The 17,613-nt window shown below is 46.0% G+C and overlaps 1 protein-coding gene across 2 annotated transcripts in view; it reads left to right on the top strand.

Moving 5' to 3' along the window:
- Positions 1-7,712: 7,712 nt before the first annotated feature.
- mgmt (O-6-methylguanine-DNA methyltransferase) overlaps positions 7,713-17,613 on the top strand; it is a 160,273-nt gene continuing 150,372 nt past the window's right edge. Inside the window, exons 1-4 of one of the 2 annotated variants that reach the window (XM_049736759.2) lie at positions 7,713-7,776; positions 7,919-7,977; positions 8,740-9,017; positions 16,081-16,301. The gene's annotated coding sequence lies outside the window, so the exon portion shown is untranslated. The other variant, XM_068652650.1, reaches the window with a different exon arrangement.

The raw sequence follows: 17,613 nt of genomic DNA, 5'->3' as shown, positions 1-17,613 counted from the left end.
ATCCTGTGGCACGCTCATACGCCGCCATTAGGAAAGGAGCCTGCTTAAAGCAAGCTCAGCCAATACCATTAGCCTTAGCCTAAGGGCAGCTCCATGCCTTAGTCAGGGGTAGGCACCTGCCCCCTTCACCGCCCCCCCCCCCCCCGCCCTTCCCCACCCTCGCCCAACCTCACCCCCCTTAACCCCAAACCCCCCCACCACCATTAAGAGCCTCCCCTGAGACTTCATTTGGACACATCGGCCAAAGAGCACTTCTTTATTCCCTCTCTTTTCTTTCCCGGCTCCACCAAAAATCAATACGTAACCCCCCCGCCCCTCTTTTTTTCCTCTTATTTTCACGATTTTGCCTCCATATTACTCTCTCCTCTACCCCCCCCACCCAAAAAAAAATCATGCACACAAGCTATCTTTTTTTAACTCCTGTGTGTGTCTTTTCATCTGCAATTTCCTGCTCCTAATGTTTCCACCTCTCACCGGGAAGAACGTGCAGGAATAATTAACTTACATTCGTTTAGCAAAGAGGCTGGAAAATTGTCAGGTACGTTTCTGGAAATATGCCGGAAATTTTCCATAGGGAAATTTGGGGACTAATTTGTACAGACTTGGAGTTATAGACACAAACGTGGGCGTTTTGTTTTGTTATAAGCAATCATGCACGGCAACTAATGCAAAATGGCCTGTGCACTTCAAAATATATTTTATTGTTATTTCTATTTTTTTGGGTAACGTGTAAAGCATTAATCATTTTTTTCATCTCACAAATGATATTGACTAAAACTAACACGTCCATTTGTCACCACTCAAAAATGGGATTCAAATCATTTTATTTTTCCCATAATTGCCTGCACAAACGAGATTGCGCAAGTCTTCTCGTGGTGACATCCACCACATGTTCCAATGGGGGTCACTCTGCTCCGGTTTTGACCCCATGTTATGTTTTATGAATTCTCCATTCCCCCCGCCGCTTTCAGGCGGTCCGGCGTGTAAGTCATTTGTTTTTGACACTCAATGAGGGAGACATCAGCGCTGAAATATCCGAGCAGTAATGAGCGCACTTCCTGCACTGACCGTGTCATAACGCCGAAGCCCTGGAGAGTCAAGTGAGCGGGGCCGCCGCCGAGTGGCTCTTGGCTGATTCTCCTTTTATTAAGTTTGGAGACCCCGCTCGTCATGTTCTGTCGTTGCGGGTGATTCTCAAAGTGTGGCGCGCCGAAGAAAAAAAAAAACACGTTAGTTGTATTTAACTTTTTAGAACAATGCGTTTAATTTGGAGCTGTTAGTTTTTAGGTAACTTTTTGTGCACAAGATTTTGATTATGATCATGAAGAATAGCACTGTGTTGTACAAGAACACTTGCGCCTACTATGCTACTGTACTGTTCAGTCATTATAGTAGTATTTCCTTTTGAGGTGGTACGTGGTGTAAAATTATTGCATTCGGGGGGGTTGGCCGCTCTTTACGATAATAACGGTGAAGAGTGATAGCCGCTTGCAGAGCGTTGGGCATTTCTGCGGCCGCCTTTATCGATCGGGGGCCCTAATGAGCAGCCGCCGAGCTGCGGCTAATGGTGTTGTGTCTGGTGTCCGCGGTAAACGCCCACGTTGAGATTAGCCTTCCCAAGAGGGGGGGGGGGGAGTTGCTAGTCCCGAGCCCTCAGGGTGCGAACGACACACTTCAGGGGTCAAGGTAAATATCAAATGAACAGAAGGGCCTTTTCCCCTCCTTGGCTTTTTGGGGCTCCCGCCAACATTTGTGTCTGAAAGCGCTTTGACATGATAACAACGCTGTGTAAACATTCACTTGGAGGCTTTAAGCGTGGGCATGCAGATTAAAAGTGTAACGGCAAGCCACTAGAGCTGTAGAGGTCATTATAGCACACTGAATCAAATGCTGTGTTGAATTTACTCAAATGTATTTCATCAAATGGTTGCAAAAAAGTAAAATCATATGGATCCGGATATGTTTCTTTCAAAAATGATCTGGATCCATATGATTTAATTTCATAAAAATGTTTGAAAAATAAAATTAGAAAAAAATAAAATAAATGAAATTAATTAAATTAATAATTGAGCAAATAATTCTGCAAAAAAATAATCAAGGTAGCAGCAGCAGTAGTAGTAGTTAGTAGCAGCACAATGAGTAGCACTTTTTGTCCATTTAAACTAGCAGTTCTGATAATGCGCACCTCCGGAATGTTCTCCAACTCTGGGCTCATTTGCAAAAGCGAACTGTGCACTTTGTGTCTTTGTTTAATTGTTGTAGTTGTAAAAGAGTCGCCACTGGAATGGAGACTCCGGCAAAGTGCTTGAGTGCTAACAGGAGACCTCCATTGACAGACTGCTAATGGCTTATTTGACTTCGGAGATGGCCCTGGCACAAACGCGGCCGCTCCGCGCCGTACCCTGGGCGGCCATCGGCGGAAGCTCGGCGTGGACGACCTGCGACGACTTCAGCAGATTCCTCCACGTAAGTGCCCACCAGACACCCGGCGTGCCAGTCTTCAAAAGAAGACGCTCATGGTGACACGGGGAGCCGTTGGTGCCTCCATAAAAGCCACAAACCTGCTGTCATGGGGTGGGGGGGTGGGGGGTGGGGTGCTTTGGCAATTAAAAGCAACACGCGCAAAAACAAAATATACAACTTTATGACCTCAAGACTGAATTTACAATGCAGGTCCATGTGCTGTATTCAGATTTATTGCCAATAGTTTCTATTTTCAGATAGAGCCTCATTAAAGTTGTCGCATAATAGTTCGCCATTAGTTATTGTTTATCAATTATTTCACCTTGAGTGTTTAAAGAGTTATTAGACAAATATTGCGAAAATCTGCCAGGAATTAATGGCGTCAAAGCACTCTATTACGTATCCTACAAATCACGCTCTTTCATTAATATCAACATAGTTCCTTGGCTTCTAGGCGTACAAAAATGAATAACGGAAGATGTTTTTATTTGTTGCATAAGCAAACGACTGGCGTATTCCGATGACGACATATCACGAGCTGCTGAGTTTGAGGAAACTCGATACAGATTCGATTTTTGCCCATATTCGTAACAGGCTAGATACCTGATATGAAGCTATCCGATTCCAATCGTTATAGTCCCATGACGTCAACCTGAAATGTACGTGCTATCGAGTATCTGATATCTGCATGGCATTTTGGAAAAAAAAAAAAATCTTTGGATTCCTGTTGCCACGACACATGTCCAAATTGCGCTAACAAATACCAATGGCAGGCTAAATCCGACCCGAGGCTCACCGGACACTTCCTCGGCACCTTTCGCAGTATAGCGTGAGGGGTTGCATTCAAATGAGGCACGTTTGGAGTCACGCTGGCGTGTCCTGGCAAACGGCGAGCATGTAAAACAGAAGTGTCAATTATTCAAGGCGAGCAGGAGGATGTATGGAGTGACACGGGAGGGTGGACAGGGGCCGTCTAAGCCTCGGGCACACTGAGGCTGCCGCTTTGATGCCAGTGTGTGGGCCTGCAAGGAGCGCTGGGTAATCTGGAGGAGAATCCAAACGCTTCTTCCTCTATGTCCCACTCACCGTTTTTTTTTCTGAACCCCCCCCCTTTGGACGCGCCCCGGCCTGCCATGGCACATCCATAAACAGCGCATACAGACGCCCACATGCAATGACATGAAAGCGAGCCTCCTTTGTTCATTAGGCAAACAGGAGCAGGCAGCACATGTTACAGATAATAAAGTTGAGAGCGGCTGATTTTGGCGGTGCCATTGTCACGCCGCCGACATTACTCATTTATACAATGAACACTAAAAGTTCTCCCCTCCCGAGCCCCGTACAATAGCAAGCTTAATTACATTAAGTTTGGCGAAGGGGGGAGGCGGCGGAGTTAATGGATGACATTTTTGCTACACGGCGAGCGCTCCTTCTAATAACAATGGAAACCCAAATAAGACCTAATTAATATGCATAGCGGGGGCCAATGAACTTAATTGTCAAGTTGCTTTTATCAACCTGTCAAAGGGTTGACAATTAAAACGGGCCGTGTTGAAACTTTAATGAGCGGCAAGTAGCAGACGAGGGAACAAAAAGACGCCGGCTTCAGCCGTCATGAAAGACACTACACGACAACTGGCCATTATTATTTCCTTTCAGGGATGAAACTATGCAAATCGCATGATGCATTTTTAAATAACGAGTCAATGAGTGATATTTAATTTATCGCCTATACTCTTAGAATGAATATTTCATGCCGTTTTTAAGTTGATGAATTCATTAGGTAATTTGGCAAGCATGGCGAGTTCTTTTGGGCGCCGTGTGCAAACTTTAGTCAATGTTTTGAAACTAAGTTTAGAGCTAGTCTGAAAACCGAAACACTGAAACCGAATTTAAAAAAATATGAATGTGAGCTGTAATAAGAATGCCAGGCCACTAGTTGGCGATGTTACAGATTTTTTTAAATATCCCTTTTAACACACGTATCCTGTATTTTAATGTCTTACCGAAACAATACAGCAAAACAACACTTTTGGGCCAGTTTTCAAAACTTTTCAAGCTCCCAAAAGCCGATGTTGTGTTTACAAACAGCCAAAACCAGGCTGTTATTTCCCCCGATCTGTTTTCAATGGAAGGAGGTGCAGTGTAAAAAGCCCCTCAGAGTGTGTCAAGGAGAACAGCCTGCGCCATGTTTGCGCCTTAGGAAGGAAGCATTCTGGAGTTCTTTTTCCCTTCCCAACATTGACACGGGCATGTCTCGGCTCCAGAAGGGATTCAGGGGGGGAAAAGTGCTGACTCACTCCCAACGCGCTGGTTGTTGTTCTCCCTTACAGATGTGACCGTTAATAGGCCCGCATCCATAATCATTAGTGTGTCTCAGTGCACAGGTACCCGATGGGCCCCGTGCGTCTGCCATTTGGTCTCGGTTCACTGTGCCTGCCTGCAGATGTGAGACGCACACACACCTGCTCGGGGGAGGTTGGCGAGGAGGAGGCGTCGGCGGAGGGGGGGGGAGGTCGACTCTGGAACGAACCGCCGCCATCCGTCACAGCTCGCGCCGCCGCAGCCCCTCTGTCGGAACAAGGCCTCGGTTCCGGTCGGGCGGCCCTCAGACTGTAAGGTCGGCGGTCGTCTCTGGTGATGCATCATATCCTCCTGTCCCTTCACGCCACGGCGAGCCGCCCTCGCAAACCTCTTTGCGCTTCACCGAGCCAAACGTTAAGCTCAGGTGGGGCGGCCAGGTGAGGACGCCGCCTTAAGGAGAGACCCCGAATAATGATCTGGACGGGCATCTCTCTGGCGGGCGTCGGGCCACGCTTCACACTACATTTGTTGACGTGCACCCGCCTCCCATCAAGTCCTAATGAGGCCAGCTGGCTCCGAGCGAGGACCAAACCAAACTGCAGCGACGGTCCTGGCTCGGCCCTCTCGCGCCAACCCTCCTCGGTTATCTTGGAGGAGCACGCGCGGCTGAGCGCACGTCCGCACGCGTTCCCGGGGTGGATTTGGAAATAGCTGAGGTGTGTTTGTTCAAATGTTCTGTCAGGGAAAGTCCATTGCGCAAGGAGGAGATGCGCTTCACAACAACAAAATAGGAGGAGAGATGCCCGCCGGCGCAGTCCGGGGAATATGTGAAAACACAATTTTACATCGCTTCGCGTGAACTACAATAAAACAACAGATGAAATACAGTAGCTGATTCCCCAATTTATTCTACTAGGATTTAATCCACATGACCATTACAAAATGGATCATTTAAATCCGATATGTACCCAAATTAATTTAACAAGCTCACCATTCATTCCACTTGCGTCCATTAAGGGTCGTCGAGTAGTTGACTGCCTAACTTTGCTAAAATGCAGTTGCTAATACTGCAATACTATTTGCTACAGTTTTTTGTGACAATAAAATGTCATTTTCTTTTAATGCCTCAGAAAATGCTAAAAAAAAAGTACAAACATAAACCCGCTGAATGTGCCGATATTCTAAAATGTCCCGGTGCAGAGCCGACGTGCAGAACAACAAGGTTGCGCTCGCTGCGTCTACAAGAGCTTCAGAACAGCAAAAAGGAGGAGATATGCCCGCGGGCGTAGTCCAGGGAATATATGGAAACATAATATTACACATCGCTACAGTAACTACAATAAAAAAATAATAATAAAACAACAGATGAAATAGCTGCACTCGCTCAGCACTCCAAAACAATACACATCAATTGCCATATTTCCAATTTAGCCCACATTATCTCCGAGCATCTGTTTTTATTGTTATTATCAGGAAGATCATGCTGCAGTTAATTCCGCCGCAGAGCAATTAGAGCCATTTCGCATTATTAACAAGCATTATTGTTGATAAGGGCCAAAGTGGTCTGCAGAGAACGGCGCCTTGTCCAGCCTGTTACTTGGCATCCGCTAATGTCCATGTGGGTGAGTAATTCCGCATCTCCTTGACAACTAACAATAATAAGGCCGCTATTAGCAACACCGGGCGATGCCGCTTATCATTTGTACATGCAAATGATGTGCCGGGGCGCTCAAACATGTTGTGCATGCATTAGTGCGCACGCATATAATGAGTTCACACATGCATAAGTATGTGTGTATCAAGATCAATTTATGCACAGATAAATATAAACAATACGCACACCCACACACACACACTTCTCTTCATCCAATCAGCACTTTAATAAAGCAGCCCAAACATGTTTTTTTTTTCTTTCTGTGCCTGGGAAGAGAGGCCAGACCAGGGGGAGCACCTTAACAGGTAGCCTCCAGGTGCTTAGCAGAGTCGGGCGAGCCGGGGGGAGGAGAGTGGCTCTGGGAAAGTGTACTCTGCTTGCTCTCTGTCCACTGATTATGAAGCAGGTCCCAGACGGGTGCCTTGAGGAACCCCCCGGGCAACTCACAGCCTCCCTCTCCTCCGTTACAGGATCTGTCACTGGGGGATTCTGAGTGAAGTGTGAAGAGGGGCGCGGGTGTGTGTTGGGAGCGACGCTGAGAATTCTAAATAGGTGCATGCTCAATTCTCTCATTTGTTGTCTCATTGTTTAGTTTTGTTGCAGTGATAACATTTGATGGGTGGAAGATGAAGCAAGCTGGTGGTCGCTCGACTTTCAGCTCATTTCGCTTGCAAGGCCATGCGCATGCAGCTTTCTACTCTAGGATGGGGCAAACATCCCCAACAGGCTTCACTGCACACTCTTAACAATCACAATCCAGAAGAAAGTCATTCCCAGAAAAGGAGACCTTTATCAAGATGAGGTTCAAATATAAATTACACTATTTCACCCTTAACAACAACAATTCATTTCAAGGTAATTCCTCGATCCACACCTTTGTCCAATTCACTAACTAACTAACTAACCAACCAACCAACCAACCAACCAACCGACCAACCAACCAACCAACCAACCAACCAACCAACCAACCAACCAACCAACCAACCAACCAACCAACCCAACCCAACCCAACCCAACCCAACCCAACCCAACCCAACCAACCAACCAACCAACCAACCAACCAACCAACCAACCAACCAACCAACCAACCAACCAACCAACCAACTAACTAACTAACTAACTAACTAACTAACTAACTAACTAACTAACTAACTAACTAACTAACTAACTAACTAACTAACTAACTAACTAACTAACCATTTTTTATTACTATGACTTAAATTACTGAGTCAATTCGGGATGGCACTAAGTAGATTGATGACGTAAAACCCAAATTTGATGACGTGCTCTGGTGACAGTGTTCCACTCCAGGGCTGTAGGCGGTGCTCGTTACAAGTTGTGAGCGGCTGCAACAGGTGGGTGGCAAATTGGCAATGGGTCGCGTTCGACTCGTTCTCATTACATTTATTTGAAAAACGTTTTGTAGATATATGAATACAAAATATCTATGAAATGTTTCGTATTTCTGCCGACTTCATTGCCTCTTTCATATGGCAGGTGGTCCACTCCACAGAATGGTGTCGTGCTTGAGGAGGACCAGCTTGGCGCTCCTGCTGGTAGGCTATTTAAATGCTTTAAAACTTCTTTTTTTTTTGCACAGGTTCAGCTATATACTGTCTGTGATGCTTTTCAATTCCGAGGCACCCTGCTGTATACTGTTAATTCTGTTAATTGTGTTGGCATGCTAGGGCTAGGCGTAGCTAATCGTTGCTAACCTCGTATTTTGTCAGTGGCGCTAGCATCACTAACATCACGCGTCGTAAAGTTATTTTTAATTTTGTTTTCTAAAATCCGTTGTATAACCTTTATAGTGCTACAGTACTGTTGTGTTCTTATGTATTGTTCCGAATTTAATGAATATTAATTTTGAAGTATACTCTGAATGTAGATGTTACTTTTGTCTTTGAGTTTTGCACATTATATTTGGAGTGGACACTGTTTTAGCAGTCTTATATTGGTCATATTATTCTTATTTTTTTTTCAAAATGTGGAACAGGTTTGTAACAGCAGTTCAGCAGAGAAAGTCTGAGCATTTGGGCATATCTGTATATGAGTTATGCTGACATGTCTGGGTACCTCTGACATGATGTGTGTGTCCAAAAATTCCTTGCAAAAAGTCCCTCCACCATTACAAAAAAAAATAGGAGAAGAATCATAACTAATGAGGCCATTTAGTGCTCAGCACCTGACTTTGGCCCGTTGATCTCCAGGAAGCATTAGAGGCAATTTGCCATCCACTTCAGGGCTGCTGTCCCGGACGTTATCAATGAGCTTGTCAGGTGCACACCTAACCTCCCTTTGTTTCCTGCGGCACGCAGTCCCCGCCAGGGTCCCTGACGCCTGCTCCCCGGGCCCCCGAAGAGGAACCGGCGGCACCGTGTCACACACCTGTTTGGCTGGAGGCTGCGGCCCGGCGACGCTCGCAGCCGCGGGTGCCGCGTTGGCACCTTTGCCAACTGAAAAACTCCCTTCCCGCCACCCTACCCCCCCTCGCGGCTGCCTGCTACGCCCCGTGGATGTGTCAAAATGGCAGATGATGGTTGGGGTGCGTGCAGCTGCTTGGGAGGAGGAGTGCCAAGGGCGCTCGTTTCCTGCGGTGAGTTTTAATTTGCTCTACGCGCGTCTTCTAAAAAGACCACCGCCGCAAACACTTGCTATAAACACGCGCATATTCATAAATCTGTGCGGCACGGTGGGCTCGTGGTTCGCACATCTGCCACGCAGTCGGGAGGGCCTCGCAACCAAGCAGTTTTACTATGTAACCTTTTAAAACGATGGGTTTGTCACAAATTGTTTTAAAAAATTCTTCCTCCAGTAGGCCATTACGTGATAAAATTCTCTTTGCTTGATATTATAACTGAATGACTGAAATGAATCATAATTAGTCAAGTTCAATTAAATGGAGTTAAATTATATGGAATAAATCAAACCTTACGAAAGAGTAAAATGTTTTTTTTTTTGATAAAAGCTGCATAAAAATGTCTTTAAAAAGATATCAATGCAAAATTTTGAAAGGATGTATTTGTTTTCATGCACTCTGCATTTCCAAAACATGCACGCTAGGCTAATTAATGACCTCTAAATTGTCCATAGGTGTGAACGCTTTGTCAGTTAGCGGGTGACCGGTCCAGGGTGTGTCCCGCCTTCATTTTAAGTCAACTGGGTGGGATATGCTCCGGTTTATGTGTGACCCTAATGAGGACAAGTGCTAAAGAAAATGGATGGATATTCACAAATCTGTCAGCACCCGCTGGGGGTGTAAAAGCCCCACTTGGCCAAATAAAGGCGAGAAGGTGCCAGACGACAGATGCCTCAACTTAGGAGTTAAATTCATTCCGTGACCAAACTTGTAACTCAATTCAGTTCAATCAAATCGGGTTTTCTCATATTCATAAATTGTAAATCCATTAATCTGTCCTAGCACTGTAGTGCCAATGGAAAGATGAAAAAATTTAAAATGATGTTTAAAAAAACAAAACTGAAACTACAATTAACTTTGATAAAATGAACAACTGTTTGATACCCCTAAAAAAAATAAATAGCAGCCTTTGTGATTTGAAAATTGCATTGCACAACATTGTGATGTTAATTTAAATTTGAGTCATTGTTCAGACCTATTCTGAAATTTGCGCCGCCTTCAAGTGAAGGCATCACTGCACCGGGAAGTGGCGCGTATCTACGTGCCGCTCGCGCCGTTGTCAGCGCCAACTCGATTCCCGGTTGATCAGACGGCGAGAATGTGTGCCTCCGTGTTTCCCCGCTTTGCGAACAAGCCAGCTCTCGCGGGGGGGTTACTCGGGCTGACAGTTACACCCAAACAAGACTCGCTGTTTACTCGAGAACAAACACGTCCACGGCGAAGCAGCAAATCTATTCTCAATACACACAAGACGTTCAATTTTCGCCTACCGGGAGCGGTTCCCCTTTTTATTTATTTTTTTATTTTAACGCGACAACCTGCTTCTCCCCTTCTTTTTCCCACGCCTTTGATGTTAGCATCAACTATAGGCGGCTAAAAAAACTATAGTTTGCTGCGAGCTGACAGATAAAACGGCGCGAGACGCCATTACCCTGCAAAGCGGCATAATGAGGAGACCTGAACGCGCACAAGACAGGAGCCCGCTTGAATTACGGCGCTCTCTCATCCAAGGTGGGCGCTTTTTGACAGCTTTCCAGGCAGCACAACACATTAGCATACCCGCGCTGCCGTGTAGTGCCAAAGAAACGCTTTGATGAAAACAGAAGTGGGAGATCTTTTGACGGGGGCCTCCACGCCGTCGCGTATTTCCGCGCGCCGGCGGCCCCGGCCACAACAAAGACGGGGACGACAACGGCGGCCCAAGCGGTGTCAAGCTGCAACTTTATGTTGTCTAATTAGCGAGCCAGCCCGCGTTTGAATGTAAACGTATTGAAATGGATGGAAAGTGAATTGTGATGCATTTTGTCTCTGACCAGAATGCGCCAGCGCACGTTCAGAGAATAACAGCTCACGTTTGATTGGCTTTTTATCCAGTTGACTTATCCGCATTCTAGCCGCGTAGGCTTGATGCGGGCTCTTTTGGCAAGGACGCCCCGTACTGAGTTTTGGCACGGCCACGCGCCGCAGTATGCTGCTGACTCTGGGTCTTAACGACAGGCTAAACGAAGCGGGCGTTACGGCCCCCTGGATAGGTCATTACTCGTCCGTGGCCAAGAGCTAAACTGGAGCAGGGCTTTTTAAAGAGGGGAGCAGGTGTGTTTCACCATAGGGGCTGGAGCCGGCCCAAGACCAAACAGCCTTAACGGTCTTTATCTCCTTCATAATGAGGCCACGCTCTCCACACAGCCCGACGCTGCCCAACGCTGGAGGTAGAAGGCTCCTCCCCCCCAACCCCCCCCCCTTGCCTCGCAGTTAAATGGCGACACTTTGAAAATGACCCCAGCCAGGGAGGAGCAGCGACCCCGCCATCAGCGTTCATATACACAAATTGGTCGGGCCCGATTCATGGGTGAGGAAATGAAACGCCCTACGCTAAAAATGAAGACGTCACAATGGTCGTGTAGAAATGAGAAGTTCCTTTAGTGTCCTATCGAGGGGAATTTAGACGGAATTACTCGCGAGCGTATGTCTTAAGTGGGCCTTGGAGCTAAAATGGCCGACCGCGTCTTCCTTGAAGTCAGTAAAGTTGAATGGAAAGCCTCCGAGTAGACGCGTTGTAGGCTTACTTCTTCGAACTTGAATAACTGTCGGGGATAAGAGTGCGGGTGGTTGTGTGTGTGTGTGTGTGAGTCTATTGTCCTGTGCCTTCTCTTTCACCTGTCTGAGTAGGTTTTGCGCGCGGGTGTGTGTGTGTCAGAGACTCGGAAGGGTCCCAGTGCTCCCCGCAGTCTTCTCGGGCCTGTCAGCCGAGTTGAACTTGATCAACATCAAACGGCATAGCATTCAAAAGTATTAGTGTTCTCTGTTGATGGGCCCTCTCGCGATCACAAACCCAGTCCCTCAGCTACTTCATTATTTATCCCTAATTCATCAGTGTTGTCTCTTACACACACACACACGCACGCACGCACACACACACACACATAAATCACAGCGTTTTTTTTTTTTTCTTAGATTTTTTGCGTGTCACCTGCACAGAAAAAAAAAATGCTTTACTTCACCCCCCCCACACACACGTTCGTTTATTGTCGGTCTATTTTATTTGGCGACGGTTTAGGCCTGGCGTTTCACTCGAGTCCAAAAGTAAGCCCCCGTGGTGCCGCGACCTCTGACCCAGCGTGGGCGATCTCACCAGATGTGGTGTGTGGAGGGACGGTGGCGAGGGGGCAGCTCGCTCTCACGCGGCGAGGCCCCCGTCTCCCTAAACTGCCACGGAGAGCATGGCCAGAGGGCTTCTGTCAGCACCGTTATCAATCATACTCGCCCGCTCGCTGGCTCGCCCGCCCGCCCGTCCGTCCGTCCGTCCATTCTCACTAGCCCTCGCGCCGCCGATTGCTTTTTGCGCCGTCTCTCACTTTGTCTCCGTTCTGCTTTTGTGTTTCTCTCACTTTTTCTTTTTCCTTTTTTTATTCTTTGCTCTTTTCGCTCACTCGCACATTTTCCTTTTCACCCCTCACCACTTCAGACGCCTTCTACCGCACGCGCACTTAAGCTCCTCCCCCCTTCTGCCCGCCTCACACATGTACACGCTTTAACCTTCCCCGCTACGACTTGCATCCTTCTGATGGGGTATGCGCGCGCACAGCTTGTCGTGACCTTCACGCTGTGAGAAGGACGCAGCAGGCGAGGTGTTCCCAAGTGAATTTTGCTAGGCAATGCTAAATCAAAGTTAAACTTAGCGCTACTTTATTGCACTCAAAATTGAGTATATGCTACATTTTGACAGCTTTGGGCGCTTGTGCATTGACTTTTTTTTTTTTTAAACAAATAAATAAATGAAGTGAACCATGAAAAAATTATTACGTTTGGGAAAGAATAGAAAAGTATATGTATTGAATAGTGAAGCGCTACTTGGTTGGAATCAAAACTGAATATATTCCACGTTTTGCCAGCGTATGCTTTTATTTGAACTAAATAATTGAAAAAAAATAAATCACTAGTGCAGTAAAAAAAGGACAAAAGTCAATCAAATCCATAATTTTGCCAAAATAGTACGAAAACGTTCTAAAAACTTGTGCTAACGACATCATCTCCTTGGCGGAGGTCACGGCGCGAGGGCAGACGGTGAGGCAGGCGGCGGTCATATTTTGGCGAGGAGACACCAGTCGTCCCCGCCATGCGGTGTGAGGCGTTCACTGACACATGGCACTTTGAAGGCCCCCACTCCCACCTCCACCCCCTATATGGCTGCCATCCTTCACATCTGCAATGAGGGCAAATGGGTTACAGCCAGCACAACAGACAACAACTAAATAAACAACATACCTGGGGTGGATCCCCTCCAATTTCCGGACTGCCAGTCTGGCTTTGGTGCATTTTTAAAACATCACTAGGTAATTGAAGTGGAGCGTTCACACTCACACATTTGCATGGGGAGGGGTGCGGTGTATGTGTGCGTGTTGGGGGGGGGGTCGGGTGTAAGCAATGGAGCAGCTGGTACGCACCAGTACGACTGCGGCTCAACCAGTCCTCCCGACTTCATATGTAGCACTTAATTGGTTCCCAAGGCAAGAATGAAATATTTAGCTCGCACGTCCTTTAAAATGCGATTGATTTTGATCTGACAGCTGTGCCTGTCCCGCGCGAGGGGAGCGGCAGAAACCGGGAAGAGGCTGGCGAGGGCTGTCTGGGCGCGTTGCCTACCAATAGCGCGACAACACCCACTCAGGCGCACACAAGCGGCGCTATATGGCCACGACATGTACGGATCACTCATGGATGCCATATGCTATCAACTGAAGGCTGCCTTGATTGCCCCCCCCCCCACCCCCACCCCCGCCATCTTTAACCTTAAAGATGCCCAAGTCTTTGTGTTCGCCAGTCAAAGATGTTATTTTATTTGAAGCGCCCCATGTATAGTTCAGAAATAATTATCGGAAAAGTACCGCATCTAGAAATAATTTGGATTATTTAATTAGATGTCTCTTGGATTCAGCCTCACCGGACGGAATCGAATCGGAATCAGACTTGAGCCGAATCGAATCATTCCAATTTAATATAGCCTTTGCATGGAATCAACTTTTGCCGATCATGTTACGACTAAAGTCGTAAAATGAAAAATGTTCATGCATTAGCATAAAATGCGAATATTACAAAAACTCCTCAAATGATAATCCGGGCCATCCCCAAAATTAATCACGCCGACTTTGTACTATCGAAGCAAACGTATCGTGGCTCTAAAGCACTTTGCCAGCCACCTTGTCTACGGAAGCGCCGCTCAGCTCGTCGAAGATGGCCAATCAAATTGGATTAATGTCACTAATTATTTGGCAAGGCAATGGCGTGGTCACGCCATAACATGATCGAAATGCATTAAACCTGCACCGGGATCCATGGCCGGGCCGCTTCCCCCCCTGTCAAATTGACTAAGCTGCAAATTACGTACAAACGGATATATCCTTTATATAACAGCCGCCCCCCCCTTCCTCGTCCCCCCTCCCTCCACTTTATCCTACCTGTCAAGCTGAGAACATCACAGGCTAATTCTTTATTAAGTGAAAGGGCATCGGGGACCGGATGATCCAATTTAAGTACATTGGGCAGAATAGAAGACTAATTAAAACCCATATTTTTACATTATTAATTTTGGAACTTCACTTTTAATGAATGTGAAATGACAGGCCTTCCATTTATACACATACACTTTGGGCTGCTCGGCGGGGGAATAGGACTTACGGGTGTACTGCTTGACTGCGGGGGACGCGCAGGATGTTTTTTTTTATTTTTTTATTTTCCCCCCAAGCCTCCTTGACAGACTTGCTATCAAAAAAGTTGAGACAAAGGTACATGGCGCTAACTTGAGCCTGATTATGAAATGGTCCTTTATTTGATTATTTCTTTTGTAATTGAACGTAAACTTGCTCTCGTTTTTTGATTTTTTTAGCTTTCGGCGTGCTAAAATGCCATTTGAGGCTGGAGACGAGAAAGTAATCAGGACATTTGTAGCCAGGGGTGCATCCTTGTCACTTTAGACTACCTGCGTAAAAAAGGGATATTACGTTATCAATGTCAGAGGAACACAAAAAGAAGGTGCAATGGTAAAAAGTTGGGGGAAAATAGGGATCTGATAGGAAGTCATATGAGAAAAGTTGTTATATTAGAGAAGAATATAAAATGACAACAAAATGTTATGGGGACAAAGTTGTAGTTATCTGAAATATTCATAAATGTATTCCCTTGCAAACACAAAAAACTAAAGTTACAAAGAAACTGGGAAAAATATGTTATAAAAACAACGTTATCATATGAAAACTAACATTTAGGAAAATAAAACTAATAATCCGAATAAAAATCAAAACGTAAGATTCAAGAAATTGTAATGTTTTGAGGAAAAATGAAAAAAATCTGTACAAAACTAAGATTGTGATTGAAAAAAAACAAGAAATGTGTAAATTTACAAAAGAAATCCCGTAATGTGACAAAAAGAAAGCTATATAAAAAAAAAAGTCAGGGGACTTCAAGAGTACCTCACGGCATAACTTTTTTTGTCTTTGGAACAGCAAAGTAATCAGGCCGTGCGTTGCCACGGGTGGCACCTTGTCATGCGGCCTACCTGCGCAAGGCAACTCCAAATGCCGCGTGGCCCATTTCTGCGCTGTCCATCACGCCCTCTAATTAGACAAATGACCCCCGCCCGCCCGCCACTTAATTGAAAACATCTCAGCGATGCTCCCGGAAAGTCATCTATTTTTGCCGTTTCAAATTAAAAAAAAAAAACAGTGTGGGAAAAAGAAAGCTGAGAGAAGGCGGGACTGGAGTATTTACCCTCTTCCCTCCATGCACTTGTTATCCCCCACAGGCTAATGCATCCTCACATCCACAAATAGACGCCAGTCAGAGGCCAGCCGCTTGGTAAAATTGAGTCAAATATACAAAACGGACATTTTTTTTTTTAAATGGCGTTTTTTTTTTTTTTTTTTTAAACGCACCAGCTGACCTCCTCTCGCACGGAATGGAAACCAATCTTTTATTTTTTTCCCTCCCTCCCTTTCTTTCTTTCTTTCTTTTCCTCCGGTTTCAGGAAACTCTTGGAAGGCAAAAGCAACATCCTGAGCCGGTGAGGAGACAGCAGAGGTGCTGACACGCCGACAGGCAGGGGATCCTGGGAAAAGCCGCAGACAGGAAGAGCCTGACTGGCTTTGACCCGCCGGGTCAAGGCTGGGGGCTCGGCAACTGAAAGATGTTTCCAAGCCACACTCGCCTCCATCATCCACTTTTTACAGGAAACAACTTCCAAATGCTGTAAGATATGCAGGCGTTTTTTTTTTTCCTTTCCATTTTAATGCTTGTTCTTTTGTTTGGCTCACCCGCGACATGAAATGCGATTTGGCCCTGAGCTATATTTGACTTATTTGTTCCAGGGTCACCGTATGTAATTGCACAGAGCTTAAGTCCACGTCCCTTTTCTACCACGCAAAAAATACTTTTTTTTTTCTTCTCCCAGTTCACATTCAACATGTGCTCCTCCTAATACAATTATGCTGTGAAGGCCAAAATGACAGCATATGAAGGCGTTGAAGAGCAACGCTCCAAAGTACGTGTTAAAAAAAAAAAAATACGATTGCGAAATTATTAAAAGGCTAATAAGAATGAATGTGTAATGTTATCACGAGAAAGAAAAGAAGTACTTTTACTAGAATTATGACAAAAAGTTGAAGGTGCCAGAGTAACTCAATTTCACCCACTAGGCCACGCCCCTTAAAGGCCACACCCCTTAAAGTGAAACATCCAACACAACCTTACCGTACAGAAAATAATATTAATTCCACGTAATAAATTATTGTTTTTTTGCCTGCTTGGGCCACCAAGGTTGATTACGACTTTACTTCCACTCTTAGAACTCGTCCAACATTTCCATCTAATTTCCACTTCATTGCAATAATAATTCGACTTTATTCTCGTAACACTATGACTTTATACTCAAGGTCTACATGTGCTATTTCAGCGTGTCCCTAATAGCAGTTCATACAGCCTCTCTGTCTGACAAGTGTTTTGAATTAGGCAGATTGTATCTTTTTTTTTTTTTTCTCTCTCTCTCTCGCTCTCTCTTTTGCTTGCTCGCTCGCTCTGCGCGTCTGTGTCAAGGTCTCCAAAGGCCTCTTAGAGTAAAACCAAAAGATGGTGAGGGGAGATTGTCCTCTAGCCAGTCGTGCACAATGTCGCATAAATCAAGCCGTCCGTCGTTTGTCAACCTTCTGTCTCGGCAGCTCCTGGCTCGGACCCCGGCGTTGTACCGAATCAGATGTTTTTTTGTTTTTTTTATGGCCCAAATGTATCCATCAAGCTCTCCGAGTGGCTTGCCAGCCGCCGAGCCGGCCCGGCGATCGATGGGCGCGCCGTACCCTCCCTCTCGGCCCCGCGCGTGAGCTCTTGCCTGCGTGGGAAGGGGGTAAGAGGAACCTCATTTTAGCTGGTTTTAGCCTCGGGCCACTACTGTGATTTTACCCCATGCTCCTGGCCTGACGTCATTAAAGATGCATGATGATGGATACCGTGAATTCAACCTCACCGAGGGGGTTTTGAGGTGAAGAAGAGAAAGAGAGACACAGAGAGA

This window comes from Syngnathus scovelli, chromosome 12 (assembly GCF_024217435.2).
Source record: "Syngnathus scovelli strain Florida chromosome 12, RoL_Ssco_1.2, whole genome shotgun sequence".
Taxonomy (NCBI): Eukaryota; Metazoa; Chordata; class Actinopteri; order Syngnathiformes; family Syngnathidae; genus Syngnathus; species Syngnathus scovelli.
Note: the sequence above shows the minus strand (reverse complement) of the source record. Positions and strands in the feature narration are given on the sequence as shown.